The sequence below is a fragment of the Ailuropoda melanoleuca genome, chromosome 8, assembly GCF_002007445.2.
Source record: "Ailuropoda melanoleuca isolate Jingjing chromosome 8, ASM200744v2, whole genome shotgun sequence".
NCBI lineage: Eukaryota > Metazoa > Chordata > Mammalia > Carnivora > Ursidae > Ailuropoda > Ailuropoda melanoleuca.
Genome location: NC_048225.1, coordinates 23,583,664 through 23,596,370, shown reverse-complemented (window position 1 = coordinate 23,596,370; position 12,707 = coordinate 23,583,664). Strand labels below are relative to the sequence as shown.

The following is a 12,707-nucleotide window of genomic DNA, read 5'->3' as shown; positions in this document are numbered from 1 at the left end:
ACATCTTCAAGACTCAACCAGCCTTTCTGTGAAGAGGCCTCCAGAACCCTCTGCAAGGGCAGCGCTGAGGGGGAGCCCACGGGTCTTGGCTCTCATGCCTACAGTCCATGATCTTTGTCTCTCTCAACGGTTCACTGAAATGACTTCATTGTCTTTGAACCAGAATGGTGTTCGGTGACACCCTGGTGTTCTTCGGGATCACCAACCACTCTATTCATGGACGAGGAGACGTCCTGAGGGGTGAAGTGAGTGATTTATCTGGTAGATTCTATGAGACTCCAGTATTTTGCCTCCAGTCACACATATGGAAGTGGCTGAGTAAGATGGAGAACCGATTATAGCTGCAATTTCTTGAGCATTTATTTTGTGCCAGGCTCAGAGTTAAACAGCGGCCATTTTCGTCTCAGTCCTCCAGGGGCCCAGCTGGGGGGTATGGGAGGCTGTGCGATGCGTGCGTCTGGGTTCCTGATTACACTATGAGGTTGCAAACTTGGTTCTGCCAAGTACCAGCCGTGAAGGTTTGTAACTCACTCTGGGCCTCGGTTTCCTCCTTTGTATAACATGGATAACAGCACGTAAGTCATAGGGCTTTTGTGAGCATTAAATGGGTTCCCCCATGCTAAGCACTCAGAGCCTGCCACTCGGTAAGCAACTAAAAAAATATTGCTTTGCATTCCATGTTAAACAGATAGGGAAACTGAGTCAGGGGGCGGCAATAGCTCATCTTGGCTGGAATTCAACCCGAGGCCTGTTTTATACCAAAGCCTAATCTCTTTTCATCTGGGTGGGGACATATGTAAACAGCTTGTTGGTGTCAGAGCTAGCTGGTAACGCATCTACTCGGTTTTGCTGACTCTGCTTTTGGGCCTACCTAGATACTGACTGCCCCCCCCACCCCCGCCCCGCGGATGGGGCAGGGCTCCAGGTTTCTCACCTCATCCTCTTCCACTGCACCCCTCCCCATTGGCCTTCAGGGGGCGCCATTGAGCTATATTCACGAAGCTGCAGGCAGATGGACCCTCAGCACAATTTGAAATTACATGCTACAGAAAGAAAAGACAAACTCAAAAGCTGAAATCCAAACTGCTAAGACTTTTGTCTTTATGAAGAAACAGCTCTTAAAAAACAAAATTGCTCCCCTGCAGGAATGAGAGGACTTTTCAGAAGTCAAGTTTATTGCAATGTGTGTTGTTTCTTTTTTTTGTTCCATGTATTTTGAACAGAAAACTATAAAGCTGCCTTAAAGCGCACACACACACACACCAACTCGAGATAGTCTCAATGTCAGACTCCACGGCCTTAACCTTGTCAGGAAAGGTGTTTTATAGCCCGAGGTCCATCAACAGAATAAAACAAATGTTTGCCTCTGGTTAATACTAATGGGAGTTTAACACCTCAGAAGACAATGGATGCCCTGGAAAATAATTGGGACCAATGTTCCCTTTGCTGATTTGCCAAATCTGAGGTTCTAAACTGTGTGGGTTCCCTGAAAACTTGCAACAGGAGAGCCCAAGTGCCCAATGTGTGGGCCACAGGCTGTGCCCACCTGGCGCCTTGCCATGTGCACTTCCCTGCCCCCTGGCTGGACCCCCCGGCCTGCCTCTGCAGTCAGCCTCCCTGTGCTCACGCTCTGGGCTCCTGGAGACTTGCCCGAGACCCCGGGGTTACCCTCTTATCCCAGAAACGGTGTGCACTGGGGCAGTGGCCGTTTCTCTCGGGCATCAACCAAGGGAGGAAGAGAGAGCTACCTTGCTCAGAGAAAACACGTCCAGTCCCACTGCCCCTGGAGGTCATTTGGCAACACCATCACTAAATGGAGGCATCTTCAAGGGTATCAGCCCATTTTGTTACCAGCAATCGCTGGTGATGGTCTGTGTTTTACAGGGTAGAGAGGGGGACAGTGGCGTAAATGTCCCCTGGCTATTAGCCGGGCTTTGTGGAGGTGCCAGCTCTTTTGAAGTCAGTCCGGGGGTCTTCCAACGACCAGATCCTCAGCTCTTGCTGAATGGCCATGGCTGAAGAGGAAATCCACTCAGCTTCGTTGGCTGTCTCCCCGGCCCGTCTGCAGGACTTCCCAGGGGAGTGCGATAAGATCACCTTTTGCTCTGTCTCCCCCCCACCCCTCACTCTCTAAAGGTCATCTTTATCCAGAAGGTCTTCACTTCTGGCCCGACGACCAGGGCCCGTCTAGTGGCATGGGAGGTATACTCAGAAGGCCTGGCCAGACACCCCACCCCCGGCCTCCCCCCTTCTGGTCTTGGCCTTCCTGGCTCTATGCCCACCATCCTCTCCTGCAGCTCTGGTCCAGAGATTTCTTCTGCTGCGGAAAACGCAAACACCTCCATAAGGGATGGCTAATTTAGTCCCAAATGTCCAACTGTGATCTAGTTGACAGCTCCTTTTGTGGCCAAAAAACAACTAGGAGTGGGAGCAGAAGCAGGAGGGTCAGCCAAAAAAATGAAGGACGAGGGGCTGCCTAGCTCCCCCCCCAACCCGATGCTGCGTGGAGAGTTCTGACGCTGCCCTTGACAAAATGAAGCGTGTGCGGATACAAGGTGTTGCTGCTCGTTTCAAAACACGGGTGCCACCCTCCACACCTACCCCAGGAAGCAGAGCTCCACAGAGTAAGGTGGAGCCCTGAGATGAACGTGAATTATCCGCCCTCCACGAGCTCTGATGGCATCTGCCGGGAACGGTGGGGGCCGTTTCTGCCACATGGTGTGGCTGATCCCGGACGCACCTCGGTGATGCCGACAGGATCAGCCTCGATTCCAGAAAACACCCAGTCCTGCTCTCAGAAGAAAAATTGGAGTTTCCTTAAAAAGGATCTTAAAAGGAAAAAAAAAAAATCTAACCCTTTAATTTATAAAAAAGCAAGTGGAGTCCATCCACTTTTTTGAAATAAACCAAGATACCGTTAATAGTTTACAGACTTTGGCTGGGATTTTCCTCTTTCATGTGTTTATGAAACGTTTCTGCTCTTCACCTTTGAGAGCTTTCACACCTCCCTCCGAATTTGTCATTACTTCGAACGCGGAGCTGAAGGAGCTCTCGTCAAATGCAGTCATTAGGACTTTCATCCCGGAGGACCTGTGGGCAGCCAACACCGCGCCGCGAGCAGCCCCACTTTGAAAAGCGCACCCTTCTGCAGGCCACGGAGGTGTGGTCATGTGTGAGACAGCTGCGCAATGCCCAGGGTCACCGGGCAACCCCAAACACACACAGCCTGGCCAGAAGTGGCCTGGTGTATTTTTTCCCCAGGCAGGAGGCAGCTGGATTCTAACTTACTACAAACAGGTCGCTTTCAGTGACTTGGAGCCTAGATGAGGCATTACAATGTCAAGCACACTCTTTCCTCATCACTGTCCCTATTTCTTCCTTGAGTGTTCAGCCAGGGTGGTCCTGATAAGAGCTCTGTTGCCAACAGAGAGCTCTTTACTTACAGCCTGCATGCGGTGGTGGCTCCTGAGCTCACTGGGGGGGGGGGGGGGGGGGCGGTGCAGGAGGAAGTGAGTAGGTTCCAGAATGTTCTGCGGCAGCCTCCCCTTCATTCTTCTCTCTCTTTCCCCCACCTTTCCTTTTCACTGTTCCTTTGTGGGTGGCTTTCCCTGTTAATCCCCTTCCCTGGGAGGTGATAAAGTGACTCCCCCCCCGGCCCCACCCCCACTCCTCCTAGCATTTTCCATCAGGATGAAGGAGGACAGGCAGACTCCTTCGGTGGTCATTCTTTGCAGGACACTAGCAAAGGCTGTTACTCAATTAGCAAAAAGAGCGGAAATTTCTTTTGATTTCTGGAATGGGCCCGGTGCTCAGCAGGCTGGCCTTGAAGACGTGGCGAGGCTCACAGCCTCCACCGGGTCCCAGGGCATCTCCAGATCCTAGCGGGTCTCCCTGTGGTGTGCCAGCAGCATCGTTGGCTTGGAGAGGTGGACTGTGGAGGGGGGGCGGGGCGGGGCGGGGGGCTGGCAAACCCCAGTGCCTTGTTCCTGGCTTTTTTCTGTCGCATCTGCCGGAGTGGAGTAGAGCCTTGGCAACCAACCCTGCCCGCCTAACAACAATTCATGGCATCTAATTGCTCTTTCCTTTTCATTTTATTTAGTAACTGGGTTCAGCCCAGGAAACTCTGGCTTCCAATCCTTGAGTGTTTTGACTCAGGGACCGTAAACTGTCTGATTTCTTAGACAAACACGATCTTGAGGAATTTTTCTCTTTATACAATGGCAGGGCTCTGTGAATGTCAGCCTTCTCCTCTCAGGCCTTGGCAGCTCTTTTTTTCCCCTTCCTACAGACGTCAATCTCCTTAAAATAAATATTCCCTTTGGTTTTGGGGGCCCTTTCCTTTGGATTACTCACCTTTATCTCTGGGATTACAAAGCAGCTGGGAAGCAGAGATAGGGTTTTACAGTGACTTTCACACAGAGCAGGAGACGCAGACCACGCTGGGCGATCCAACTCACGTTTTAGATTTTAGCAACTCTGCAGTTCACCTGTGGCTTTGGAGATCCCACTCCTCTGCCATGGGGGGTCATCCACCTGTACGCTTTCCTATTTGGGGTGGCGACTCACCGTCTCCCTGGCCCAGGTTCCCCTAACCTCTGATTTCCCCCCCCCACACACACACCCACCTGAACCAAATCTGCTCACGTCTCCCCCACCCCCCACCCCCCGTCACGGACACCCCAGAGGACTCAGATAAAGTCCCATTACTCATTCAGGCAAACTGAGTCCTTCGCCGTCTGGCCTTGCCTGCCTCTTTGGTCTCACTTCTTGTTACTTCCCCTGTGTGATCCATGGTGCAGGCCATCAGGAGGCAAGGCCCTTAGCCTTGGTGCTTTGGCATGTGTGATCCCTTCTGCCTGGAATGCCTTTCTGCTTCCTTGCTGGATTCTTCCTTGTCCATTCTGACTGTGTGAGGCCATCCTATATGAAGAGAATCTCCCCCTTGCTCGTACGGCCCTCTTCTGCCATTCAAATTGCTGCGAGCTTACTATTACCATCACTATTACTTCCACTGAAATATCCTGCTAACCACTTTTAAGTCTTCTTTCCTTTTTGTTCTTCTTCCTTGTCTTCCTTCTCCTCTTCATCTCTTTCTCCTCTTTTTAAAGAGCAGATAATATTATTTTTGAAATCTCTGCTGGGCCTTGTATGGTACCTGGCGTTCTACCAAAACCAAAATGTTCGCGTGCTAATTTTGGTCTTATCGACTATCTGCAATGCCTGGACGCCGACCGGGCATCTCACTTAAATAGCACACCACCCCGTGAGGAGCATGTGATTCTCTCATTTTCACGTGATGCAGACCGAGGCTCCGTGAGTTCGGATTGCTTTTGCAAGGTCATGTTGCTGGCAAAATGGTACCTTTCATCCTCAGGCCTCTCTGACCCCAGAGCCTGGGCTCCTTTGTACTGCCCCTTAGCGTCTGCGTGATGACTCGGTGTGTGCACGCAGGGCCCGAGGGCCGGGACCCCGAGTCTGGTTCTCCCCGAAGCTCCCTGTGAGCTCCTGACTTTTCTGCACCTCCCACATCTGTGCGCGAGGTGGAAATAGAAGTGCTTACTGCCACGCTCAGGGAGGCTGCTAAGCACAACGGGTTCGTTGTAAATCGTCTGCAATTAGCAGGCATTCCCAAAAAAGTAAGGTAATGAGGGCTCATGCACCCCTCCCCGCTCTGATTTCCTTCCTTTCCCATACTGAATTTACTGTGCTTTCCTGCCAAAGAAATCCATCCCCAGGGAAAGTCAGCTGCCACGGGTCTGGGTTGCAAGGTAAAACCAGGGATTTTGTGTCTTTCAACTGGGGTCAGGCAGAGGTGGGTCTGGTTGATTTTGGTATCGAAATGCTTGGAGACCCCGAGTGACCAGGTCACGCTGAATGTAGGGTGGAAAAATTAGGTAAACAGAGCGTTGGAGGAAAAGGGAAGCCTGCAGGGGAGGGGAGCAAGAAGAGACCCAGGCAGAGGGGTGCTGAGCAAGTCCCCGAAGCGGAGGGTCCAATGATGTGCGCTTTCTGGGTGCTCCTCGGCAGAGCCCCTTCTGGGGCCTCCCACCCTCTTGTCTTCCCTCCTTTCTTCCAGAGACAGAATCCACTAGAACCGATCAGCATACGTTTATGAGAGCACCTTCTCTTCCCAAGCTCTAAAGATGTGCAGAATTTGCAGACACAGGTCCTGTCCTTAAGAAGCAGAGGCCGAGAAGGAATAAATAAGAGGTTCCTTCAGGTGCTTGCTCTTTTAAGCACTACTTATCAGAGGCATTACTATGTTTCGAGGGTAAGATGGGGGAAGACCCGGGAACGAACCGCATGTCAGGAGATGATCGTCACTATTATTCGGAGCAAGAGCTGGGGGTGCAGGGAACTAGGATGGAGCCCGTGCTCGGTCTTCGATGGAGCGGTGGGAGAAGGTCTCCCTGAGCGGGGCACCTGCCTGATCCCAAGCGAGATCCAGCCCCACCCATCTAGTGCTGTCCATGGTCATGGTGACTTTGCTCCCTTGCTGCAAGGGACACCTTGCTGCTATGGACGCCTTCAGATTGGCAACTGGCAACTGAGTCTGGCCCAGAAAATCCCGAGCGGGCTGCTGTCCTCCTGGTGCACTGGTGCACTTCGGTCCCCCGGCACCTGCTCAGCAACCCCGCACCATGAGGCTTGTTCCGGTGAGTAAACAAGGAATATACAGCAAGAAGGCCCGCTCCCAGCAGCAGCGGCTGGCGCTTGTCTCTGGCTCTCTTGTCACTCTCTGTGCTGCTTTCTTTGTTTGGTGCTGAGAGAAGGCAGCTGAAGCCATAGCTCCTTGGCCTGTGGGCTCCCTAAGTGCCTGTGCCCGCCCCTTTCAGGCCCCTGGAGCCCAGCCCCCAAGCTGGCATCTTCCCCTCTCCTACGAACAGAGCCCGCCTGATTTTAAACACTTCTGGCCCAGGGTGTAATTTTATCTTGCCATATCTGCCCCAGTAATGCTGAAGTCAGGAGAGGGCTGTTTTGTCAGAGCCGCCTGGTACCCAGAACAGGTCTCTGAGCTCCTACCCACCTCTTTTCTTCAAAAACAGGAAATCACCTCAGGCCAGTGTAAATCAGCCCCCACACCCAGGGGTTTAGATTGCATTCGTGCTCAGAAAGTCAGTTTAAGACTTGGCAAGTTAGGCCTCTTGAGGGCCCAGCCATTTTCCTTCTGTCCTCTTCTAGTCTTCTAGATTTCTCTCCCTGCCCTCCCCCCTCAGCTTGGGATTCAGACTCTTGCTTCTTGGGCAGGACATGGGCTCTGCGGGTGGGCAGTTGTCTGTGCTGGTTGGAATAAAGGATGAGACCTTTGATTCTGGAATGCACTGTGGTTTCTATGTTATTGGATTGAAGGGTTGATTGTACTGCCTTACGGCCGATATAGTATGTTCCCGTATGTCATCATCAAGAGTGAAAATACCATGGAATACCAGTTTGCTGTTTAGGAGGAATGCTTTGGGCTTCATCTTGAGCTGCTAGTGTTATTTTGGGGTAGAGAAGACACAGACGCAGGGACTCAGGTGGCTGGGGAGCGGGGCGGGAAGAAAGGAGGGCCACCAGGGAGTCATTCCTGCAGGGCGTGTGGCTGTGCTGACCCCAGAGTGTGAACCCCCCATGTCAGGCATGGGAGCCAGGCCTGAGCTACCTCCTTGCACACCCCGCCATCTAGCTGGCATAGCTCCGCCCTCCTAGTCCGTCACCCAGCCACTTTCCCTCCTCCTTCCTCTCTTCTCCCAACATCTGCTCATTCTGATCTTGCTTCCGCTTCTAAATCTGAATTCCTTTCCGCAGACGCAGGAGGCCCACAGTACTGAGAGATGGAGTGGGTCATGAATGAATGTGCTCTCTTGCTCTGTCACTGCTGAGATGTCTCTGCCACTGCTTTGGAATCCAAAGAAGAAATTGGTTGCTGGGGAGGGAAGAGAGGAGTGTAAGCCAAGACCCGACAAATCCAAGAATGGGATGCTGTGGGACGGATTCATGCCGGGTCATCTTTGAGGGCTGCCTCCAGGGGCTGTGCTTCCTTATGCCTCCAGCTCCTGGGGAGCGGACTTTCTTCTCCCAGCTTTTAGCTGCCACCTCGTCTGCCCGAAGACCACCTCTGGGACTCCCAGAGTGTGTCTTCTTGGAAACACATGTGGCAAGGACTCTGGACTCCTCCAGGCTCAGAAACGCTTGGTGGCCAGGAAGGGGGTGACCTGGTGGGTCGCAGAGCTCCCATTGGGAGAGAAGTTGAGAAAGTTTACAGTTTTGTCTTGGGACATTGGCTAAGTCATGTTTTAAGAGAAATCCCATCCGATGCAACATGAACCCACGGCTGAGCGGTGAGATGCACAGGTTCTCAGGCTCTGAGACCCTATGGGAGATTGCCTATAGGGCCCCCTAGCCTGGGAAACTGGCCTAGAGGTTTTATAGAGTGACTAATATCCCACAGGGATCATTTGGGTCCCAGGACTTGCAGCGGGGTCAGCAGCCCAGCCCCCTTGGAGCAATACCCCTGGGACTGTTCATGTCCATCTGGAAGAAACTCGTCTCTGAGTCTGGTTCAGGACTTATTTCTCTTTCCCACCTCTCACCCGGCTGCGTGATTTACACATCGTTTTGCATTTTCTGTTGGGAAATCCCAAAGCATCTGAAAGGCTAGCAGGGATACTCAAGCTGCAGCCAGAAGTAAATGTGTGTTGGGTTGGGGGGAAGGGAGGGCTGCAAGGAAAGCAGAGCAAATGAAAAAAAGGAGAGAGGCAGATGCACGCAGAGACAGACAGAGAGAGAAGAATGTGGAAGGAAAATGGCCAGGAAGAAGCCGGCTCTCTAAGGCTTACTACTGTAATATTATAATTAATAATTCTGTCATAGTTGCTACTGCATGACAACATTGCAGATGTTTGGATTATAGAATTGTGTGAAACAGCGTCACAGGAAAAAAATCCCTTCTCCCTCATTTGGGGACGTCATCCAGCAGGGGATGTTCTGTGTTCAGAGGTGTAGTCAGCTGGCCCTGACCTGGAGCTTGTTCTCCATCACCTGCCTAAACGTGGCACCTGCTTGGTTATCGTTGTCCAGGGGGAGAAGGACCTCCAAATTCTTAATCACAGTGCGTGTGCTGCTAAAACTCCTGATTTCACACCAACAGCCTGAGTCCCTGGCAAGTGGATACATTTACAAGACTTGGTTGCTGCTCTTTTGTGTTAATGACAGGTAAAGGAAGCTTGGAGCTGGTCCAAGGAGGCCCAGTGGTGGCGTGGAAATGCCTGGGATTTGGATGACACTTAAATGATTTTAAATCCTGACTTGTTGGCCATATGGCTCTGCTAAGGCCCTTTGAGGGGCTCCTGGATGGCTCAGTCAGTTAAGCATCTGCCTTTGGCTCTAGTCATGATCTTAGGGTCCTGGGATCAAGACCCACATGGGGCTCCCTGCTCAGCAGGAAGTCTGCTTTTCCCTCTCCCTCTGCCCCTCTCCCTGTGTGTGCACACGCGCGCTCTCCCCACCCCATAAATAACTAAATAATTAAATAAATAAATAATTAATTAATTTTAAAAAATCTCTTTGAGATTCAACTTCTCCCTATGGATAATGTCAGAGTGCCTCTGAGGATCTCGTACGTTGCACTACATATGATAATTATTTGATAGCCAAAAACCTTCTTATAATCTAGAATAATTACATAGTTTTTTGGGTGAATCTAGAACCCAAACCAACTTCGCACAAGGAAGGGATTCAGTAAATACCTGCTGAGTAGAACCGACAAGCTCCTGAGGGCCCCAAAACCCAAGTCTCTGGACTCAAGTTCAGGGCTCTTAGAATTGATTTCACCTGTTCCTTTTCCGAACACGCTTCTTCTCTGCTTTCAATCGCACAGACCACAGGGGCTCCGTCCGGCACGGTCCTTCATGCTGCAGTGGGCTCGGGGGAGGATGTGGTGCGGACACAGTGAGTTGAGTGCATGCTGTTTCTCTGGGACCAGCGGGAGCAGTTGCTTCTCTAAGAGGCTGACTTGGGGCTGGCAGATTTGATGCTCTCTCCGCTGCAGGCCTGCCTGGAGGCTGATAAGTGATCTTCAGAGATGTCGAGGGAGCTCTCTATTTCTGCTTCCTTGCAAAACCATGACTCAGGAATATTGTTCACATCCTCAGGATGGCTCGGGAGCTAAAAATAAACCATGACCGAGCAGACCCCAGTGAGGAGCGGTGGGGTGGGGGTGGTGAAGAACTGAGAGCAGGGAGACAGGAGATGGAAGGATGCCAGTGGCGTTGGAGGGCGGAGAGCAAGGGGAGGAAGTGGGGAAGGAGGACAAGAGACACGCCTTGACATAGGACAGAGGAGAGCGAGGGAGGAGAGTTCTGGAGGGAAGACATGTCTATTGCATACATGAACCATACACATGCATTTACCTTTTGAAATAACAAAAGCAGTCTGGAGTCTTGGCTCAAGGTCACCAGCCGCTTTCCTTGATCCTACCCAGGGCGTCCCCGCTGCTTTCTCCTCCTGAGAGATGTCACAAACGTCTTCAGTTATCAGCTCTATGCTGGGAACCCCAAGTCTTCATCTCTGACTCTAATCTCTCACCCGAGTTTGGTCAATATCTTCAACTACCCTATAGCCGTGGGTTTCCCATGTAATTCTGAGGGGCCCCAAGGATCTGAGAGGTGGATGGAGGGCTGCTGAGGGACTAGGGCTCCCAGCATGCCTACTTTTAAACTAGAACATCTCCCTTTCAATCTACCGTACGTATTAGGTTCCTCCTAAGATTTCGCTTGCTGCTGAAAATAAATCTGGCAACCATTGACTTTTAGGTTGAAACCATCTTTGCTAAAATTTAAAATGTCCCCAATAAGGGGTGCCTGGGTGGCTCAGTAGGTTAAGTGTCCAGTGTCTGACTCTTGATTTCCCTGATCTCAGGGTTATGAGATCGAGCCATGCAACCGGCTCTGCTCTGGGCAAGGGGCCTGCTTAAGCTTCTCTCTCTCTCTCTCTCTCTCTCTCTCTGCCCCTCCCCCTCTGAAAAAAAAAGTCCCCAATTAAACATGCCCCTCCCTAGATCTGTTCTCCATTTTCCCCTTCCCTCCCTTCCTTTGTTATTACAACCATCCTCCCAGTCATTCAGACTCCAGAGTTTGGGGTACACTGAGGTGCCTAATTCCCACCTCCACAGGAGATCCCATCTTTGGAAATGCCTCTCAGATTTGGCACTTTCTCCTCCCACCTGCTGTGCTGCCCTCGGTCCCATTGTCTTAGGGCCCAGATCCCTGTGGCATCTAACTAGCTTTTCTCTCCTCCCCATCTATGCCACATAGCCCGGTCTAACTAAATTTCCTTTTCCATCTTTGTTGGTTTGCTGCTCACTTTTCAGAACCTTTCAGTGCTCCCATGGCCTCTTCTGGAAACCCTCCACCCAGAATTTAGAAGGCCCTACTGGCCGGGAGCTTGGCCAGTTGGACCCATCACTCCGACTCACTCTGCCATCAGGCTTTCCTCTCCCATGTGAGGTGCGTGCCTCCTTCATCTCTGGTCTTTTGTTCCCCACCGAGGAATGCGCCCCACTCTTTGTTAACTGTCCCGATGTTGCCTATCCTCTGACTCTCCTCAAATCTAACCTTTTCTGCTTTCTTCTCTGAGACTTCCAAATTATTTTAACCCATTCCTTTTCCTGAATCTGTGCAGTCTCTTCAGTCTGTAATGCTTTGCTTCGTATTTGCTCATACTCAGGCTAACCCCACTCCTGGCTCAGGGCCTGGCCCCATCCCCTTGCGCTGCCAGTGCCCTTCCCACCCTACCTGGGGGCCCTGGGGCTTCTGGGTCTGTCTTGTCCAACTCCCTTACTGCCCCACGTTTCCTAAGGGCCTCTTGGGCAGACCCACCTTGTTCCTGAGCCACAGGTGGGTGCAGCCCGGACTTACAGACAGGCCGATCTATCGCTTTGGATGACTTTCGATATCCAGAGTCCTGGCTCTACAAGCAAGAATGGAGTGTCCCCAGCCTTTCTGTTTTCCCGCACTCAGTGGAACAACCTGGACACATTCCTATTCACGGGAACAACCTGGACACATTCCTATTCACGGCACTGCAGCCCTACCGGCCTCTTTGTCTCTGGGACACGATGGCCTACCTCCAACCAGGGCCCCTGCACCTGACATCCCTTGCCGTCATCGTTGGCAGGGTTGGTCCTACTCACGCTTCTCCTCCTAGGGGAGCACTAAAAGTCAATTCGTAGGGGGACACTTCCCTGACAGAGGCAGATCGCCCTGCCACATGCTCTCAGAGCACTTGGGCTTTTCTTCCATGGTGCTTTCGGCACCTGCAATTATATGATTCGTTCTTCACTGACACACTTTCCCCAGTGGCCCACATGTCCCACTGGACAGGAACCTAGTGTGTATTATTTTCTGCTTCGCTCCTGACACTGAGTATATGTAATGCCTGGCTCAGAGCAGGATCTGTTTGGAGAAGACGTACTTTGGATTTGACCTGGAGTGAGAAGCCAGGCNTGGTAATGGACCCAAGGAGTCTACCTCCCAGACACATGGTGGAAGTTGTGCGTCTTTTCATTTTGTGTTGAGATCGGGGTCAGCCTGGAAAGGACATACCTGCCCTTGCATCCCTTTCTTGCATTCCTTGCAATTAAAAAAAAAAAATCTGTCTCAGGCTTAAACTCTCCAGTCGTCCATGGGAGGAGTATCCACAGCAGAAATCCTTGTCCACCCCCACCC

At 51.7% G+C, this 12,707-nt stretch overlaps 1 long non-coding RNA gene across 9 annotated transcripts in view; it reads right to left on the bottom strand.

The window, feature by feature from the left end:
• Nucleotides 1–269: 269 nt before the first annotated feature.
• The window catches only part of LOC109489217, a 25,230-nt gene continuing 12,792 nt past the window's right edge, over nucleotides 270–12,707 (bottom strand). For 6 of the 9 annotated variants that reach the window (XR_004627082.1, XR_004627084.1, XR_004627081.1 and 3 more), the window contains 3 exons: nucleotides 12,454–12,611; nucleotides 10,392–10,485; nucleotides 9,434–10,146 (listed from right to left, as the gene is read on the bottom strand). This is a non-coding gene — a long non-coding RNA (uncharacterized LOC109489217). Of the gene's footprint in view, nucleotides 551–934; nucleotides 1,044–1,177; nucleotides 2,789–9,433; nucleotides 10,147–10,391; nucleotides 10,486–12,453; nucleotides 12,612–12,707 lie in introns of those variants that run through there. The other 3 variants (XR_004627087.1, XR_004627086.1, XR_002142170.2) reach the window with 3 other exon arrangements.